This window comes from Moschus berezovskii, chromosome 3 (genome assembly GCF_049115385.1).
Source record: "Moschus berezovskii isolate FMDL1 chromosome 3, NW_MosBer_1.0, whole genome shotgun sequence".
In the NCBI taxonomy this organism is placed as follows: domain Eukaryota; kingdom Metazoa; phylum Chordata; class Mammalia; order Artiodactyla; family Moschidae; genus Moschus; species Moschus berezovskii.
In genome coordinates, this window is record NC_142462.1 from 75501483 (window position 1) to 75519510 (window position 18028).

General features: G+C 43.1%; 1 protein-coding gene across 2 annotated transcripts in view; it reads right to left on the bottom strand.

Moving 5' to 3' along the window:
* Window positions 1-18028, bottom strand: part of WIPF3 (WAS/WASL interacting protein family member 3) — an 83548-nt gene that overhangs the window by 42750 nt on the left and 22770 nt on the right. The window lies entirely within an intron of this gene.

Genomic DNA, 18028 nt, shown 5'->3' on the forward strand with positions numbered 1-18028 from the left:
AGACCAAAGGACTCTACTGATTTTGGGGATCTCGCAGCCTAGCACAATGATTTGCAAAAAAACCAAAATACATCCCAGACATTAGAGTAATTTATGCCTACTGACCGGTAGATTTTAAGATTTACTAATGAAATGCAACTAAAGTTTAAAAAAAAAAAAAAAAGCATTTCTCAAACTTCTAACACTGACTATGAGGTTCTTACACGGTATGGATCCCACCTCATCTATCTTCTGTCCAAGGGGACAAACCCATTTTCTATTAAGAGCTCGTGGGGCTTACCCTGCGTCTACCCATCCACTCCAGCCATAACTGAGCCCCGTTATTCCAGCAAGAATCAGTAACAAGGTCTCAAGAAGGGAGTCAGCAGCTGCTGTGTGGCCTTCGAGCAGAGAGATTTGCTTTGTGATGGTTGAAATACAGTCCTATAATGGATTGCTAAAACACTCTAAGAGGGTAAGGACTAGATACTACTCTCCATATAAGCTTCTAGAAATAGAAGTTATCTGCTCATTGATTCTGAAATGCATTACTCCTGCAGTCCACTCAGCAGTTTAATGTAATTAGACGCAAAGGTCTTTAAATGATGTCTTAGAAGCAGAAGGCCCCTGCTAATCAGAAATTCTGCATTTTCTAAACAGTAGACAAAATAAGACAAAACAGAAAAAGTTAGACAAAATAGACCAAAAAAAAAAGTGCAAAAACTTGGGGGAAAGGATGCGCCTACACAGCAGGGAGTGAAGATGCAAGATGCAGCCCTCTGTCTGGGGAGGGCCGACTCTGGAACTAGATTTGCCCCAAATGACCTTGCCTCCTAGCTTGGTGGAGAGCGGGGGGATAGACGCTGGGTGTCCCTGAGCTGAGGGAGCCAGTGAGCAGCTTCTGTCCCTTCCTATTAACACAGACAGTGTGTACTTGTTTCCTGGGGCTGCCATAACAAAGAACCACAGCCTGGGTGATTTAAACAATAGAAATTGACTTTCTCACAGTCCTGGAGGCTAGAACTTCAAGGTTAAGGTGTGGGCAGGCTTGATTTCTTCTGCTTGCAAGTAAGCATGTCCTCCTGTATCTTCACGTGTTAACCTTGCGTGCATGCCTGCTAAGTTGCTTCAGTCATGTCCGACTCTTTGTGAATGTATAGAAGGAGCCCGCCAGGCTCCCCTGTCCATGGGAGTCTCCAGGCAAGAATCCTCCATGGGATCTTCCCGACCCAGGGATCGAACTCGAGTCTCCTGCATTGGTAGGCAGGTTCTTTACCACTAGTGACACCTGGGAAGTCCACCATATCAGTCACATGTGAGTTTGGAGGGAAACAAAATGCAGCCCATAACATGTTGGGTATGACTTGATGTCGAGGCTGTTTAACCATCAACCACTTCCCACTACTGAGTGTCTCTGACACTTACCAAGAAGAACTTTGTAAGTGTGAACAAGCAACACAGCTTAGCTGCTTCATCTGCTTTGAGGTCTTCTGCACCTCTTAGAGGGCCTGAGCTTGTTTGTAAAACAGGACTGGATTTGACCTTGACTCATGATAACAGTGTGTCAAGGTCAAACAGGTATTAAACCCGACTTGTTGTCACATAGTATTATCCATAATGAAACATTAATACTGATAATTACTGGTGAATGTTAATAGTGCACATGGGAATGCCACACTGAATATTTTAGCTTCCAATTTCATCTCACTGAGGACCAAAGAACTGAGCCACAGCTGAGAATTCTTTTGAGGGCCTCAGAATAGTGTTCTATAAATACAGAGAAATTTCTGGGAAAAGCACATCTCTGGTGCAACCTTTAAAATTCTTATGTTGATGTCACCACCAGCAGGTGGCCTGGCTGTTTAATATGAACTTTGGTGTCACCAGGAAGCACCACAGAGGGTGTGCTCTCATTCACTGAACGTGAATTTCTGAAGCAGCACCCAAGCCCAGGCACCACACGTACTGCTTATTCCATGAGGGAATAAGCAGGGCAAGGCTGGCATGTTTTCTTGCCAGGAGGCAGCCCGATTTCCCACACACTCTCCACAAGCTTTCTTTCTTCCACTACCTCGCTTCCTAGCTCCCTTGCCAGAGCTTCCAGGAATCACCTTCTAAATAAACTACTGAGACCCAAACCTTTGTTTCTGAGTCTGCTTTTAGGGAAACCTCAAATTAGACCATGATCTTCTCTTTCTCACAGAGGGTGTGGAAAGAGTGACTCCATGGGAAGGTCTTCATTCAGTTGTCAACCTCTTTGCAGCAGTACGTTAGAGGATCACTGTTTTGAATGATAATACACAAGCCCTATTTTAATTCCCTTGTGGCTCAGCTGGTAAAGAATCTGCCTGCAATGCAGGAGACCTGGGTTTGATTTCTGAGTTGGGAAGATCCCCTGGAGAAGGGAAAGGCTACCCAATCCAGTATTCTGGCCTAGAGAATTCCATGGACTATATAGTCCGTGGGATCGCAGAGTCAGACATGACTGAGCGACTTCACTTTCACTTTTCACTTTCATGCACTGGAGAAGGAAACGGCAACCCACTCCAGTGTTCTTGCCTGGAGAATCCCAGGGACAGAGGAGTCTGGTAGGCTACAGTCAATAGGGTTGCAAAGAGTCACAATTGAAGTGACTGAGCACGCACGTATGATTCTAATTGCTATTGGGAAAGCATCCATGACAAAAAGTGACTTTGAACGTACTGTCTTTTTTCCAGGCTTATCCTCCCAACCTTAAGGCAGAAACCCAAAGTAAGTGACAATGGACAACTACATTTGGCAGGAAAGAGAACCAGAGGTTTGGTGAAATGCACCAATTCCTGAAATCAAGAACGTAAGGGACCCATCACCTAGAAGGTGACAACACACAAAAGGTTACACAGCAGGTGGGGGGGCGGTGAGGGTTAGTACTCTGGACGTCAAAGCAGAGGGTTAGCCAGCTGGGTGCTTGGGTGATCCTTGCTGGTCTTGGTTCTCCTGGCCTTAAAGTGACACATTCCAGAACAATGTATCCAAATACAGCTGCCATATGTCCATTCATTCCACCTAAGAGCTAAAGGAAGGATGCATGTGCTGTTGTGTGTTTCCAGTTTTCATATGGGATCTCAATGTCCTCATATTCTCCCTAGAGCCTGTGTTCTAACCCCCACCTGGAATCATCACTATTATTGCTGGCGACTTTCCACTTTTCCCTAACTCTACCCTAGCTGCCTGCAGTGATTCTCCAGGTGGGGAAGGAGGGTGCTGTGCTCCCAGGGGTGGGTCCAGATCTCCATGATTGGAGAATTGAGCAAAGGCAGAGCACGTTTCCAGTGAGTCTTTCTCCCTTAACAACAGGCTTCTTTGTTTTTTTTTTTAAATCCTTACTATTGGATACAACAATGTACTTTTGGTGAGCATTTTTAGTGAGAGTTATGAATCAGCCGTCAAAAGGCACAGCTCATTTACCAGCCCTCAGTCGTGTTTGCAGGAGGGGCCCCTGAGCTACAGGAGTGGGCTGTGCCCTGAGCCTTCCTCCCTGTTGTAGGTCTGAGTCCCAGCATTATTGTACTTTCCCCCGCTTCCAGTCAAACCAATAGTATCTGCCAGAAAATCTTACAGTCTGCAATGCCAAAAGGGTAAAAAAGAGAATCTGTATTTCACAGTTGTGAGGTTTAAAATAGTTCCCGAGTGCCTAGGATCTGATCTCTTGAGAATAGCTGGTCACCTACCCAGGAACCCACAAGGACTTTTTTGTGTGTGGTTTTTTTTAAAGCCATAACACACTTTCCAAGCTGTCTCCAAGGGCAAAGGTTTTGCCTCAGAGTGGGTTTTAAAGGTTGTTTTCCCTCACCATCCTCTGCAATCCTTCCACAAACAAGCGCTGCATGAGAGGGAGAGAATGCTGAAGGTGGACATTTTTCCATGTCTGGGTGACCTCGGTGTTGGGAAGAGTTGCCACCTAAAAGTTTTGCTTCAATAATTCCCACCACGTCCTCTGTGCTTTGTCTGAGGAGAAAACAGCAGCTGAATACTGGGTGTCCTTGCACCTGGGCAGAGGATAGTACATGCAATAGTTTTACAAACCATTGTTAGTTATCTGGTGTTTGAGTTAGATCTCAAGGCTTATTTCAATAAAAAGTAGCAAGGGGGAGAGTAGTTGCCAGCCTCACAGCTTCTCTGACATTCAAATTCAGAGTTATGTGCTGGGGTGGGATGCGGGCGGGAGGTTCAAGAGGGAAGGGGCATATGTATAGCTATGGCTGATTCATGATGACGTGTGACAGAAACCAAACAATATTGTAATTATCCTCCAATTTAAACACAAAAATAAAAGTAATTTGAAAAAATAATTTTTTTTAAGTCACCTATTGCAATTCTAAATCTCAGAAGGAAAAAAAATTCCATAAATCAACTCAAGGATTAGAGGTGATACCTCTGCTGGTAGTGGTGCTAAAAGCCTTAACATGAATCTCTAGAAAACCAGGAACCAGATTATATGGCAGAAGGAGGCAACATAGGTAATTTTAAGCAGATCCTATGCCTCCATAAATCTTACTTTTTAAAAATTAAACAGCTGGGACTTGCCAGTGGTTGGGAATCTGCCTTGCAATGCAAGATTTGATCACTGGTTAGGGAACCGGGATCCCACATACCCTGGAGCAGTGGGGTGCCACAACTAGAGTTCATGTGCCCGGATGAAAGATCCCACATGATGCAACAAAGACCCGATGCAGCCAAACAAACAAATGAATAAATATTTTTTAAAAACCATGTACTATTTGGTTTCAAACATCCACTGGAATTAGTGAAAACATGCTACATAATTCCCTCCTTCCGTTCCGTTCCGTTCCGTTCAGTCGCTTAGTCGTGTCCGACTCTTTGCGACCCCGTGGACTGTAGCCTACCAGGCTTCTCTGTCCATGGGATTCTCCAGGCAAGAATACTGGAGTGGGTTACCATTTCCTTCTCCAGGGGATCTTCCCGACCCAGGGATCGAACCCGGGTCTCCCAAATCGTCTCTATTTTGCATATTTCGAGGTTGCTGATGTTCATTAAATTTCTTTTTTATTAAGGAATATTAGCATATAGAAAATCTGAGTCATAGAATGAGTCCCCATGTACCATCGTCCAGCTTCAACAGTCATCAACTCAGCCAGTCTTGTTCTATCTTTATCCTAACCTGCTTTTCCCCTCCAAATCCCTGCTTGTTAAAAAAAACATACATTCTAAATAAATTTAAAAAACATATATCCAACATTGTATGATATCAAAGAAAAATGCTCTTTAAAATGCAACAATAGTATTAAATAAAATTAACTTTATAGTTACAGAACTTCATAGTTCTTCATGTCAACCAATATCCCACCAGTGTTCAAATTCTCCTGGAGTAGAGTTTTATAAAGGTGAAAGATTTATATGATCTGAAGAGAAACCAGAATAGAGTTTTTTTTTTAATTCACTTATTTTTAAAAAGTGAAACAAAGATGAATATTTTTAATGATAAATGGTTCAGTTCACAAAGAAGATAGACATCATAAACCATCAGACACTTTAACAACAAAGAAACAAAGATACATAAAGCAAAAATCAGAAGATATAAAAGGGAAAATAAAAATATATAATCATAGTGAGACATATTAATATTTCAGTAGAGTTTTAAATGAAAGTTTGGGCCACGAAGAGAAAGGCCAAGCCATAGCATTTGAATCTCAGCATCCCTGAAGTGCCCCAAAGCCCAAAGAACGTCTTTGTTTGCTTTAGATAGGTGCTCAGAGCCAGGGCATCTAGAATTCCTGCACACGCCTCACCATCTAGAATTCCTGCACAAGCATCACCATCTTCCAGGGAAATGTGTGCCCTACCCTTAGGCAGCCTCTTGGCCCGTTACTAGGAAAGCTGCTAATAAAATGACAAACCAAACAGCAGCTGAGAAAACAGAGCCTCCTCTAAATGTTTAAAATACTTGAACCAGGCTGCCATTTACTTCACTGGAGTGGTTCCTATAGGACACATCCTCCACCGCTCGGGTCTCCACGCACACCTGATTACCACAAATGCCGTGATCAGCGCTGCGATCCCCGAGCAGAGGGCTCACTGCTGTAATCTGTGGGTGAGTCCAGGTGCCTCACGCTGGTACCCTGTGGACTCAGGCCACTCAACACAGTGTGAGCCTGTGAGAGGAGCAAAGGCAGATCACTCAGGCCACTCAACGCAGTGTGAGCCTGTGAGAGGAGCGAAGGCAGATCACTCAGGCCACACAACGCAGTGTGAGCCTGTGAGAGGAGTGAAGGCAGATCACTCAGCTAGCTCTTCAGATCGCGCTATAAGGGTAGGTACCAGGCACCGTGGACTTGGAACCCCTGAAACCTAGAAGCGGTAACCTTGGCCTTCCAATCTGGGGACTTTTTTCAGACTGCTGGCATGACTCCCTACTTTGAAAAGCTCAGGCTTCCAGCCTTGATCTTGACCGCTGGTCTTTGACCTGCAGCACTAACCACAGGAGCCTCTGCCCTCAACTTTGTCCCAGATTTGATTACTTGCCCAGCTGTTTCCTGGTCCCTGAGATAACAGTAGCTGTCGTTTACTAAGCAGGCACTGGGTAAACAACAGCTTATCTTGTTATCTCATTAGAACTCACAACAACCCCAGATTTGTGCATTCAACACATACATGATGACTGCCTACTGCATGCAGGCATTGCTCAGGGGTTGACGATACATTGAGCAAAACAGACAAAAATCCCTCCCTTTCTGGAGCTTCCACTCTAGAGGCTGATCCCTAGGAAGTAGTAGCTATTATTCCACTTGCAGATGAGGAAACTGAGGTTCTGAGTTGCTTGAGAATTTGCTAGACACCACAGAGCTAATAAATGACACAGCACAGATTCAGTTTCCAAGCTGTAGGACTCTACAGCCCACAGGCCTTTGTTTTTGTGCTTGAAGGAACACGTCACTCTGCATCATCGTGTGATCCCTGTTGAAACTGACAGTCTGGCACACTGAAGGCTGAATGGATGATGACACAGGAACTGACATGCTTTCCACCTTTGTGTTTTAAATGCTGTCTGTGGTACAGGTGGAGTCCTGCTTTCACCAGCTTGAAAACACATTCACACTTCTGCACTGGGAACAGACCTTATTCAAATAGGAATCTATTATTACCATGTACAAGACTGGGTACACTGTGTTGCTTTCCCTGTGTTTTTTAAAAAGTCTTTATGTAAAGCCAAGGTCCAAAGTCTATTCTTTTAGAAACAATAACAAATTAGAATGGGGCAGATTGTGCCAAAGGACATTTTATGACTTTAGAAATAAAACCCAGGTGTTAACTTGTGCTAGCCCTGTACACACATTTGGAAGCAGCAGAGCACAGAGCAGCAAGGCATTCAGAGAGCCTGGGGAAGAATCCAGCCTCTGCCTCTTACTGGTTATATGACACTGGGCACCTTGGAGATCTCTCTGTGCCTCAGTTTTCCCATCTGCAAAAGGGCGCTATCATCCCATCTCATTGGATTGCTGTAAACGTGTGTGTATGTGTGCACTCAGTCGTGTCAAACACTTTGCAACCCCATGGACTGTAGCCCGCCAGGCTCCTCTGTCCATGGAATTCTCCAGGCAAGAATATTGGAGTGGGTTGCCAATTGCTTCTCCAAGGGATCTTCCCCACCCAGGGATCGAACCCACATCTCTTGCGTCTCCAGCACTGGCAGGCAGATTCTCTACCACTGTGCCACCTAGGAAGCCCCCCAACTTAGATAATCCACGTTAAGTGAGATCTTCGCCATTTGCTGGAAGGGTCCCAACATCCCTTGCCACTGGCTTACAACTTTCTCAACCAAGTCAGGGCTGGATATCTGATTGCCAGCAACAACATGGAATTGGTCGTTATTTCCCTTTTATGGCAAGAAAGCAAAGAGCAGTTTGGGGAAAAGGGTACACAGCCCCCAAGAGCCCAGGTATACCAAACCATGGTGGCTCTCCTCCATACAACAGTGGATATATGAAAAGACACCCCTGGGTAGGGCCAGTGATTCACGGCAGTTTTTCTAGGAATAGTTACACTGTAATTGTAAAAGATTTCAAAGGCAAAGAGCCAGCAGATTCAGGTGTAAAATGAAGCTCCGGTAGGCTAGTGATCGCTGCTACTGAGATGGCAGAGGGTTTTGAGGGCTGCCCTCTGGCCTAACAGCGCATGGCTGCTTCTTGCCATATACCCTGGCTTGGATGCTGCGTGAGAGTGGCTGAGGCTCCTGGGCACCTGTGAAATTTGATAAAGGCCTTTAACGAACCCTTGCAGACTTTTCTCGCCAAGGCATTCTGCATGGACAATCACTGCCTCTAGAACCCCACTGCAGGCTTCTCCATTTTTTCTTGCCACCCCTCCCACCTGACAGTTGTGAAAAAGAAACATATTTAAATACTGTCCTGAATGGCCCTTTGCAAGTATGAGTGACGGGTTCTGCTACACCTCTCTCGCAGACCAAGTAAATCTGCTTCAGACTGCCTCCATTTTTCACTGAAGCTGTGTTACTGCTTAAGGGTGCAAACAGGCAGAGGAGAAACGGAGAATCATGTCCTTAAAATAACTTGAAGACAAACGTGCACTTTTGCAAACTGCTAAGCAGAGACTGAATATCAACTGAATACTATCCTAATAGTTTGGCCTCATGCACAAGCCTTTTCCTTGTCCCAGTGGCAACTGTCCACCCTGGGTAAACCAATATCCTCAATCCCTCATTTGTGACACTAATCAAAGTGCCAGAGTGTCACGAGAATCTGAGTGACAGTATTTAAGGTTTTTAAGCCTCTCATTATTCTAAATGCACCAGTCAACATGCAAATTACCTTTTCTAGAATACCGGGTATGCAATTCTCCTGAGCCTGTTTCCGCCTGTTTCGACCTCTGCCTTTTTCTTAAACCACAGCAAACAAAACTCCCAAAGAGCCTCCCTTGGGGCTTCAGATATCACTCCATTTTTCACATTTCCTTTTACAGATTGACATGGTTTTTATACCACATGAGCTCCTGATCCTAGAGACGATGGGAAAACCTCCCAATGTTAGCCTCAGCTGGTATTTTCTGACACTGGGAAGTCTACTGCACCCATGAATCATGCAATCCTTGCACTACACAGAGGAAAATTATCTCACTGAATCTCCCGAATGCAAATAAAGACTCTGGTACAGAGTAACAAGGGGGGGGACAGAACAGTGAGGAGCCACAATATGCTTCTCATTGTATATAATTTCCCTTCAGCACTGTATTAAATGTTACCCCTGGAAGGCAGGCAGAGGAGTACCTGGCACCATGGTGTCTTTCTAGAGTTTTGGTTTTCATAGAAAATAAATGATTATCAAGCCAGTTTCCCTTTTGATTTTAAATAAGAAGACACAGGTCTCCCCCAGGATTACTGTTTCTTCCTTGGACTGTTTAAGTTGGAACAGCAACATTGAAAATAATGCTACAAAAATTTGCAAATTTTCTTTTAAAATAAACACACCTGCTGTGGCTATGACCCTACCTTCAGGCTTTGTCTGGGCAACACCATGCCAAAGAATTTATCAGCTGGTCAGAGACAGGTATGGTCCCTTTCTCTCTTGTAGACAATGTTATACAATTGTGACAAAAAAAAAAAAAAGAAATCACAGGCCCTCAAGGAGTTCATTCTTACCTCTTAGACACTACCAAGGGGCCAGAGTAGATGTGAATACAAAAGTTCACTAAAAATCCTGCTGCATTTAAAAAATCAAATCCATTGTATTTTCTTTAGATCTTTTAAAAAGTTATATCCTGTAACCAACACAATAATAATTCCATTGTAAGTGGACCAAGGTACCAGGTGGGCAATTTTGATATTGTTACTGGATTAACATCCAGTCCCATCACTTCATGGCAAATAGATGGGGAAAAAGTGGAAACAGTGACAAATCTTATTTTCGTGGGCTTCAAAATCACTGCGGACAGTGACTACAGCCATGAAATTAAAAGATCCTTGCTCCTTGGAAGAAAAGCTATGATAAACCTAGACAGCATGTTAAAAAGCAGAGACATCACTTTGCCAACAAAGGTCTGTCTACTCAAAGCTATGATTTTTCCAGTTGTCATATATGGATGTGAGAAGTGAAGTGAAGTGAAAGTCACTCAGTTATGTCCAACTCCTTGTGACCCCATGGACTATACAGTCCATGGAATTCTCCAGGCCAGAATACTCGAATGGGTAGTCTTTCCCTTCTCCGAGTGATCTTCCTAACCCAGGGATCAAATCCAGATCTCCCACATTGCAGGTGGATTCTTTACCAGGTGAGTCAAAAGGGAAGCCCACAGATGTGAGAACTGGACTATAAAGAAGGCTGAGCACCAAAGAATGGATGCTTTCGAATTGTGGTGCTGGAGGAAACTCCTGAGAGTCCTTTGGACAGCAAGGAGATCAAACCAGTCAATTGTAAAGGAAATCAACCCTGAATATTCATTGCAAGGACTGATGCTGAAGCTGAGGCTTCAATACTCAGGCCACCTGATGCGAAGAGTCGACTCATTGGAAAAGGTTCTGATGCTGGGAAAGAATGAGGGCAGGAGGAAAAGGGGACAACAGAGGATGAGATGGTTGGATGGCATCATGACTCAATGCACATGAGTTTGAGCAACCTCCAGAAGATAGTGAAGGACAGGGAAGCCTGGCATGCTGCAGTCCATGGGTTTGCAAAGAGTCGGACATGACTTAGCAACTAAACAACAACTGGATTTCAATGAGATGAGACAAAGGAATGGAGCTCGAAAGACAGGGAAGTCAGGGCAAGAAAAGATGGGAAAACAGATGATGAGGGCTAGTTTTTAGTTAGAGCCTGCTCCAGAACTTCAGAAAGCCCCATCAGCCCTTTTCTCATTTCCAATAGATGTACATCCAGGGGAAGAGGTGAAGGGGAAAGATGAGAGGTTGGGAGAGAAAAATTAAATGTTTAGCCTTGGTCTAGTCCCTGGGTCTTCCAGAGTTAAGGTGAAGCCTGATCATACATATCACAGAAAATGCCTCCTCCTTGCAAAGATGACATATAATAAAATCTGCCATGCTGGTCCATGAGCATAGATGTTTCAAAGTCCTGAACACTGCCTACAAAGAGTTTAACTCCATTTCCTAACCCTGCTTAGTCACTAACTTGTATCTGACTCTGCAGCCCCATTGACTGTAGCCTCCCAGGCTTCTCGGTCCATGGAATTCTCCAGGCAAGATTACTGGAGTGGGTTGCCATTCCCTTCTCTAGGGGATCTTCCCAACCCAGGGATCGAACCTATGTCTCCTGCATCTCCTGCTTGGCAGGCAGATTCTTTACCATTGTGCCACCTGGGAAGCCTATTCTGTAAGTATTAAAAAACTCCACTCATTTCCACAAAATGTTTATTGATGGAATTCAAAATATAATAATAACAACAATATAATTTTAAAAACACAGGTCAACTAGGGAAAAGGGAAGTCTTTTTAAGGGGAATAACAAATTGTTTAATTGGTGCTTTGTCACTGTAGCATAGAAACAGCCAGAGACAATATGTAACTGAATAAGCATGGCTGTGGTCCAATAAAATTTTATTTATTGACTGAAATTTGAATTTCATCTATTTTTCATGTGTCACGAAACATTATTTTTCTTTTGATTTTTTTCCAACCACTTGAAAATGCAAACACCATTCTTAGCTCAAGGGCTGTACGAAAACTTGACCACGGGTTCTACTCTAGGTGTCAGCTTCTGCTGTAGGTCCCACATTCTGGATGTGTCTAGCTGCCTGCTCAAAGAACACTCATTTTTGGCAGTTTACTGCAGGGTGATACTATGAATTTCTTTATGCATCACAGCAAAAGGCTTGTGATAATGACAGGTGATACTAAGTTTGATCCATATCAAAGGTACATTTTCCCCTTTGTAATTAGAAGTAATCTGTGAGTTATACTTGGGATCCTCCATTTATTCCGTTTCCCCAAACCTGCCACTATGTGGTTTTAGGTTTTATGCATGATCCTTGCCTGAGTCAATCATTATATTGGAAGTCACAAAATAAATTTGATATGATTTTCAATGGCTACCTAGAATACTGTTTTGTGGATTACATAATCATTTTTTTATTGAACCTTCTGGTTTTAAATATTTAGATTGTTTCTTTTTTTTTGGTTGCTATCATAAGTAATGCTTTCATTAATATGCTACAGATAAATACTTCTGTACACTATGATGAGTTACTTAAAGGAAATTAGTTGAAGTGAAAACTAGGTCATTGAGTCCAACCACTTTTTAAAGGGATTTGATCCATATTAACAAATTGTGTTTTCAGGAATTATACCAATTTTTGCTTCTATTAAGAGTAATAAGTGCCTGATATGTAAGTGCCTTTGTGTCTTACCTGGAAAACAAGCATTAGAACCAAAAGAACCTAAAGTCCATCCATCATGTCACAGGTTCTTAAATCAAGTCATCCAGCCTTGTGTGTGATGGGGGTGAATAAGTGGGAAGGGGGGCAGTAAATAAATAGACCACTAAAAAAAAAGTAAGAAGTACCTCATTCCTAACACTCAGGCAACATTTAAAAAGTGCCATCACCAAACTGATACATGAAATGGTTTCTTTATTATTTTGACTTGTGTTTATTCAATTGTAGTGAGGTTGAAACATTTGTATTTATCCTACCTGGTCATATCCTGGGCTCATTTTTCTACTCATTTTTCCATATTGATCCATAAGAGCTCTTTATATGCTAATGCTGTTAATTCTTTGCCTAATATATGCATTGTAAATATTTTTCCCAGATTGTAAAAAGATGGGTTTCAAAAATATTTAAGTTTACTTGGCTACTTTCCTCCTAAATTGATTAGTTCCTCCATAAGAGGCATAACAAAAACAATTTAGAAATGAGAGAGGGAATGCAAAAAATTATCCAAATGTGGAATTATTTTTGTTTATAAGAACTTAAGCATCTTAAAAGAAAAAGAATTCCCTAATGAAATTTAAAATTTTACTATCAGCATTCAAAATTCTCTCTGATCTTTTCTATTTACTACATACATAGCTAATTTCATGGTGCACAACACATGCACTGCTTTTAATTCATCATTCCATATCTACTTTCTATAATCAGCATAGTTACAAATTTTTAATTAACAATATGGCATAATGTAATTTTTAATTAACAGCTTGATAATGTAGTTCATTTAGTTCTCACAAACCATTTACGATTTAATTTTTCACTAGAATAAATTGCTTTGCTGTGCACATCCTTTGTATAAATTCTTTTGGTTCCTTTAGGGTTAAATTCTTAAGTCAGTCTCAAAAATAAAACTACTTGATTGCCAGGGGAAAAAGGGGTTCATTCAGGTTTGTTGTTTTTTCTGTCAGAACACTCCAGAAAGACTTACTTAACATTTGAGTCCCAAGTATTTGTATGTCACCAGCACAAAATCTGCCTGCAGTGCAGGAGACACAGGAGACATGGGTTCGATCCCTGGGTTGGGAAGATCCCCTGGAGAAGGAAATGGCAACTCACTCCAGTATTCTTGCCTGGGAAATCCCACAGACAGCGAAGCCTGGAGGGCTACAGTCCATAGGGCTGCAAAGAGTCTGACACAACTGAGCGACTAACACTTTCACTTTTCAGCCATGTTTAAAAGGGCTTATTTTCCCAAATCCCCAACAATATAGGCTTTGGTAAGTTTATTTATTCTAGATAAGTCTATGGGTATATTGTGATATTTGAAGTTACTTTAAGTTGTGCTTCTTCAGGTCCAGCAAGTCTGTGTAAGACCCATATTATAGTTTTACGTATGTTTCTTTCATTTATAAACTGTCCATTCCATGCTTTCCTTGTGTCAAATTCAGCAGTGGAACTTCAGTACTCATTCTTATTCTTTCTATATATTGGTCAGAGAGCTTTCAGATACAACTCACAGTATGTATATGCTTTCTTTCTGCTGTCTTCAAGGGCAAGGGCCAAGTTTCAGGCAGGTCTATGCCCCTGCACTTCAGATATGGTTAGTGTGCGATGCTAATGTCATGGGTGACCTGTGACCTCAGGCACACCCTTGTTCTCACCATGGCCGGTATCTGTGCAGCAGGGTCTCAGGCCCTCCCTTTATAACCTATACTCCCATGGTCATGTCATCTGCGGATCTGAGGGGAGGAGTGCACTCTGGGTCGGGGGAAGAGAATGGCAGGTGAGGCTCTATTCCTGGCTTTTGATGACTTGGCTCACATCACCCCTGGGCAGCCCTGCCTCTGCACGCCTTATCGCCATGGTATCCATATCTTTCATCTTCCACTGAAAACAGGAGTGGCGGTTCTTGCGCCAGACCTGGCTCTGAGTTGGAGGATGAGGGCATGAGAAGTGCCCTGCGGTTTCTTCCGAGGAAGGGCTTGCTGTGAGCATTAAGCACAAACATTCTGCTAAAAGCAAGGAAAGCGAGAAGATTTTGCCCTCAAAGGAACATTTGGCAATGTTTAGGGACATTTTCGATGGTCATAATTGGGGGTGCGACTAGTGGGTAAAGGCCAGGGATGCTGCTAAACAACCTTCAATGCACAGGACAGCCTCCCCCCAACAAAATGACCTGGCCCCAAGTGTCCACGGTACTAAGGGTGAGATGGCCTGTTCTAAAACAAAATAACCACTTTCAGTGCCTCTCCTCGGAGAAGGCAATGGCAACCCTCTCCAGTACTCTTGCCTGGAAAATCCCATGGATGGAGGAGCCTGGTAGGCTGTAGTCCACGGGGTTGCTAAGAGTCAGACACGACTGAGCGATTTCACTTTCACTTTTCACTTTCATGCATTGGAGGAGGAAATGGCAACCCACTCCAGTGTTCTTGCCTGGAGAATCCCAGGGATGGGGGAGCCTGGTGGGCTTCTGTCTGTGGGGTCACACAGAGTTGCACACGACTGAAGGAACGTTGACATTCTAGGAATCAGTGAACTAAAATGGACTGGAATGGGTGAATTTAACTCAGATGACCATTATATCTACTACTGTGGGCAGGAATCCCTTAGAAGAAATGGAGTAGCCATCATGGTCAACAAAAGAGTCCGAAATGCAGTACTTGGATGCAATCTTAAAAATGACAGAATGATTTCTGTTCGTTTCCAAGGCAAACCATTCAATATTACAGTAATCCAAGTCTATGCCCCAACCAGTAATGCTGAAGAAGCCGAAGTTGAACAGTTGTATGAAGACCTACAAGACCTTTTAGAACTAACACCCAAAAAAGATGTCCTTTTCATCATAGGGGACTGGAATGCAAAAGTAGGAAGTCAAGAAACACCTGGAGTAACAGGAAAATTTGGCCTTGGAGCACGTAATGAAGCAGGGCAAAGGCTAATAGAGTTTTGCCAAGAGAACGCACCGGTCATAGCAAACACCCTCTTCCAACAACACAAGAGAAGACTCTACACATGGACATCACCAGATGGTCAACACCGAAATCAGATTGATTATATTCTTTGCAGCCAAAGATGGAGAAGCTCTATACAGTTAGCAAAAACAAGACCAGGAGCTGACTGTGGCTCAGATCATGAACTGCTTATTGCCAAATTCAGACTTAAATTGAAGAAAGTAGGGAAAACCATTAGACCATTCAGATATGACCTAAATCAAATCCCTTATGATTATACAGTAGAAGTAAGAAATAGATTTACGGGTCTAGATCTGATAAATAGAGTGCCTGATGAACTCTGGATGGAGGTTCATGACATTGTACAGGAAACAGGGACCAAGACCATCCCCACGGAAAAGAAATACAAAAAAGCAAAACGGCTGTCTGAGGAGGCCTTACAAATAGCTGTGAAAAGAAGAGAAGCGAAAAGTAAAGGAGGAAAGGAAAGATATAAGCATCTGAATGCAGAGTTCCAAAGAATAGCAAGGAGAGATAAGAAAGCCTTCCTCAGTGATCAATGCAAAGAAATAGAGGAAAACAACAGAATAGGAAAAACAAGAGATCTTTTCAAGAAAATTAAAGATATCAAGGGAACATTTCATGCAAAGATGGGCTCGATAAAGGACAGAAATGGTATGGACCTAACAGAAGCAGAAGATATTAAGAAGAGGTGGCAAGAATACACAGAAGAACTGTACAAAAAAGATCTTCACGATGAAGATAATCACGATGGCGTGATCACTCACCTGGAACCAGACATCTTGGAATGTGAAGTCAAGTGGGCCTTAGAGAGCATCACGACGAACAAAGCTAGTGGAGGTGATGGAATTCCAGTTGAGCTATTTCAAATGCTGAAAGATGATGCTGTGAAAGTGCTGCACTCAATATGCCAGCAAATTTGGAAAACTCAGCAATGGCCACAGAACTGGAAAAAGTCAGTCTTCATTCCAATCCCAAAGAAAGGGAATGCCAAAGAATGCTCAAACTACCGCACAATTGCACTCATCTCACACGCTCGTAAAGTCATGCTCAAAATTCTCCAAGCTAGGCTTCAGCAATATGTGAACCGTGAATTTCCAGATGTTCAACCAGGTTTTAGAAAAGGCAGAGGCACCAGAGATCAAATTGCCAACATCTGCTGGATCATGGAGAAAGCAAGAGAGTTCCAGAAAAACATCTATTTCTGCTTCATTGACTATGCCAAAGCCTTTGACTGTGTGGATCACAATAAACTGTGGAACATTCTGAAAGAGATGGGAATCCCAGACCACCTGACCTGCCTCTTGAGAAACCTGTATGCAGGTCAGGAAGCAACAGTTAGAACTGGACATGGAACAACAGACTGGTTCCAAACAGGAAAAGGAGTACGTCAAGGTTGTATATTGTCACTCTGCTTATTTAACTTCTATGCAGAGTACATCATGAGGAACTCTGGGCTGGAAGAAGCACAAGCTGAAATCAAGATTGCCGGGAGAAATATCAATAACCTCAGATATGCAGATGACACCACCCTTATGGCAGAAAGTGAAGAGGAACTCAAAGGCCTCTTGATGAAAGTGAAAGAGGAGAGTGAAAAGGTTGGCTTGAAGCTCAACATTCAGAAAACTAAGATCATGGCATCTGGTCCCATCACTTCATGGGAAATAGATGGGGAAACAGTGGAAACAGTGTCAGACTTTATTTTTTTGGGCTCCAAAATCACTGCGGATGCTGATTGCAACCATGAAATTGAAAGACGCTTACTCCTTAGAAGGAAACTTATGACCAACCTAGATAGCATATTAAAAAGCTGAGACATTACTTTGCCAACAAAGGTCTGCCTAGTCAAGGCTATGGTTTTACCCGTGGTCATGTATGGATGTGAGAGTTGGACTGTGAAGAAAGCTGATTGCTGAAGAATTGATGCTTTTGAACTGTGGTGTTGGAGAAGACTCTTGAGAGTCCCTTGGACTGCAAGGAAATCCAACCAGTCCATTCTAAAAGAGATCAATCCTGGGTATTCATTGGAAGGACTGATGCTAAAGCTGAAACTCCAATACTTTGGCCACCTCATGCGACGAGTTGACTCACTGGAAAAGAGTCTGATGCTGGGAGGGATTGGGGGTAGGAGGAGACGGGGACGGCAGAGAATGAGATGGCTGGATGGCATCACCGACTCGATGGACATGGGTTTGAGTGAACTCCGAGAGTTGGTGATGGACAGGGAGGCCTGGCGTGCTGTGGTTCATGGGGTCGCAAAGAGTTGGACACGACTAAGCGACTGAACTGAACTGAACTGAAGCAACTTAGCAGCAGCAGCAGCAGTGCCTCTCCTTCTAAACTCAAAGCAAACTATTAAACCAAGAGAGAGTATCCACAACACACAGTGAAACAGACTGAATTCAGCCTTGTGAAGGTGGGGAGATGCCATTTAGAGATGTCGGTGGCAGTAGTGGTAAAGAACCTGCCTACCAACGCAGGAGACATAAGAGACAAGGGTTTGATTCCTGGTTCAGGAAGATCCTCTGGAGAAGGGCATGGCAACCCACTCCAGTATCCTTGCCTAGAGAATCCCATGGACAGAGGATCCTGGTGGGCAAAGTCCATGGGGTTGCAAAGAGTTGGACATAACTGAAATGACTTAGCACATTTTGTTGTGGCATTTCATATGCCATTCCTCTTACTCG